Source organism: Sinocyclocheilus anshuiensis, unplaced genomic scaffold (genome assembly GCF_001515605.1).
Source record: "Sinocyclocheilus anshuiensis isolate Anshui unplaced genomic scaffold, SAMN03320099.WGS_v1.1 scaffold135, whole genome shotgun sequence".
NCBI lineage: Eukaryota > Metazoa > Chordata > Actinopteri > Cypriniformes > Cyprinidae > Sinocyclocheilus > Sinocyclocheilus anshuiensis.
Window position 1 is genome coordinate 204,067 of NW_015552564.1, and position 3,389 is coordinate 207,455.

The following is a 3,389-nucleotide window of genomic DNA, read 5'->3' on the forward strand; positions in this document are numbered from 1 at the left end:
TTAACTTAAATGATTTTAGCAAATGGCTGCAATATAACAAAGAGTGAAAAATTTAAGGGGGTCTGAATACTTTCCGTACCCACTGTATAAGAAGCAGGAGGGCACCCCTGAAGGCCTCTATCTCTAATCTTTTCATTTCTGTTTATATGTGAGTGCAGCGCTCACTCTTGAGTACACATTTGGCTTAAATTTACGCATGTTTTTGTCTGCCAATTAGTTGTTTTGTTATTGAGGTCAGAAAATAAATACTACAGCTGGATCAGAGGTATTTAATTGGTTTGTTTCTTTTTTTTTTATAACCCTCAGAAGGTGATATATTTAGCATTTTTTTTGATCGGAAATACAGTAAAAACAGTAATATTGTGAAATATGAATGGAATGTTAAAATAAATGTTTTTGTATCTTAATATGTTTTAAAATGTAACTTATTGCTGTGATCAAAGCTGAATTTTCAGCATCATTACTCCAGTCTTCAGTGTCACATGATCCTTCAGAAATCATTCTAATAGAATTTTAGATTTAGAATTTGCTGCTCAATTACTATCAATTATTATCGGTGCTCAATTATTATTAATGGTTCTTATTATCAGTTTTGAAAATTGTTTCAGCGTGATATTTTTGTAACATGTTTTCCATGATTTTTTGATGAATAAAAAGTTCAAAAGAGCAGCATTTATTTGAACTAGAAATCTGTTGTAGTCACTTTTGATCAATTTAATGTGTCATTGTTCAATAAAAAAATGTTTTTAAGTATTAATCTTACTTAAGCCAAACTTTTATAGTGTATTCACAGTTTCCACAATGTTTTCAATATGGATGATAATAAGAAATGTTTCTCGAGCAGCATATTAGAATATTAGAATCACCAAAGACTGGAGTTAGTGTAATAATATTTTACAATATTACTATTTTTTTTGTGTATTTTTTTTTTCATCAAATGAATGCAGCCTTGATGAGCAGAAGAAACTTCTTTCAAAAACATTTTAAAAACTTCTAAAAATTTTAAATATTTCTAAGCTTCTGAGAGTCATGTAGATATATGTTTATATATAATCTGTATGAATTTGAGATATTTTTCACTCCAGAAAAATGATCAGTCTTTCGTGTTTAATGATCTATATTTTTTTTATTAATTTTAATGGTTAAGATTTAAGCTTAGATTTCAATTTCAAGGAATTTTACAAAAAACCTGGTTTTCTGAATTTAATTATTTGAATCAAACAGTCACAGCGCCTGCAGAGAAAGCGTATCCTCAGAGAGAGCAATGATTAATTTCGAATTTTACAAAAAACCTGGTTTTCTGAATTTAATTATTTGAATCAAAGAGTCACAATGCCTGCAGAGAAAGCGTATCCTCAGAGAGAGCAATGATTAATTTCCCTGCTAATTACTAAACTAGAGGAGCAGCGTTGTGCGGCCAGTCTTCTCTCTCCTGCTTGACTCTGCAGAGATTGGCATAATTAATGCAGCGTTTTTAGATCTCAATCTCTGTTTCCCTTAATTATTTAAAACAACCTCATCACACATGCTGTATCCCTAAAGCTCGTTTTTTTTGCAAAGGTGTGAATACAGTATGTTTAAGTCCTATTTTGAAGCCTTCGTTCTTCATTGACCTCTGCAGAGCGCCATGAAGAGGGTGATGGAAATGCTTCCTTGATGTAAAGGAGCAACTAATGAAAGTCTGCAGTCAGCAGAAAGCAGTCAGTCTGTGGCCCTTCACAGGATCCGTGCTGCACTCTCCTTAAATCAGTCAGCTCATGCACATTCAGCAATCACAGACAAGCTCACGTATAGACCGAAAGCTGCATGCAGACCACTTGATGGTGTCACTGAGGCTAAGCTTCTTCATGACAGGCCTCGTACAAGACACATTATACAGGTTAGTAAAAGAACTCCGAAACCGGTCCATCTGTGATCTTCCACACTTAAGGACACTAGGTGTCATGTTTGGCCATTTTTGCAGTACATTGTTAAGGGAGGTAACACAAGGCCACGGCAGGTTAGAAGCAAGTCCTGGATCTTGTGGACAATTTTAATCAAATAACATCTTAACTAATACAGTTTTATTACTGTAAACTAACACTTGCTTAATAAATTAAATAATAAGGGGTGGGATGTAGTGATGAAGTTACTGTGTACCACATAGAACATAGTTACTTGTATTAGAGATAAAATATAAATAAAAACAGAATAAATATAGAGTCAGAAAGTAGGATTAAATATTTAAATAATGTAATTATTTAATTTTATTTAAGAATTATTTAATTCTATATACAGGTGCATCTCAGTAAATTACAATGTCATGAAAAAGTTCATTTATTTCAGTAATTCAACAATTATATATACAATTATGTAATTATTAAATGATGTGTGTGTATGCAATTATATTATATAAACTATATTATATATTAACAACAACAACAACAACAAGAATAATAATAGATTTAAAAACATGTTGAGTGGTGGCTTATGGGTGATTTGTTCATGGTTATACATTAGCCAATAGAAAGTGCTGAACATTCTCTGTGCAAGGAAAGCGTCTGCTCAAGCGAATAAGACCCGGGAGCAAGGAGCCCATCCCTACGTCCAGACTATAAAACTTGATGAATGTGCTAGGAGAGGACCATCCTGCCGCAGCACAAACATCTTCCGACGAAGACCCTTTAAAGAAGGCCTGAGAAGAAGCCACTGCTCTTGTAGAATTAGCACGCACCCCTAGAGGCGTCCAGGTAGTTCAAAATTCGGACGCCCTGGAGCCGCAACGGGGCCAGAGCTGCATCCATGCATTTTGTAAATGTTCGAGGAGCCAAAGCTAGTCCGAACGGAAGAACACAGTATTGGTATGCTTTGCCCTCGAAAGCAAACCTGAGGAACTTCCTGTGCCTCCTGACGATCTGGATGTGAAAGTATGCATCCTTTAGATCGATGGTCACAAACCAATCTCCGGATTGGACCTGAGACAGAATGGACTTCACTGTTAACATCTTGAACTTGCTCACTCTGAGCACAAAATTTAGACGACGTAAGTCCAAAATCGGACGTAAACCACCATCTTTCTTGGGCACAACAAAATACCGGCTGTAGAAGCCTGACTCCATCTGAGTGGGGAGTATCTCCTCTATAGCCCCTTTCTCTAGGAGTGATACGATCTCCTGACCTAAAATCGAGGCGTCCCCAGGACGTACCGTCGTAGGAAGAACCCCGCTGAAAGGAGGTGGCCCTTTCCGAAACTGGACAGTGTACCCGTGTCGAATGGTGCGTAGTACCCACCGTGAAATATCGGGCAGGCGTCTCCACGCGGCCCAGTAGTCTGCCAGGGGTCTTGGGTGTTCTACAGTTGAAACGTACATCTGATTTTCTCGTATAGGATCCCGAAGCACCTGAGTGGC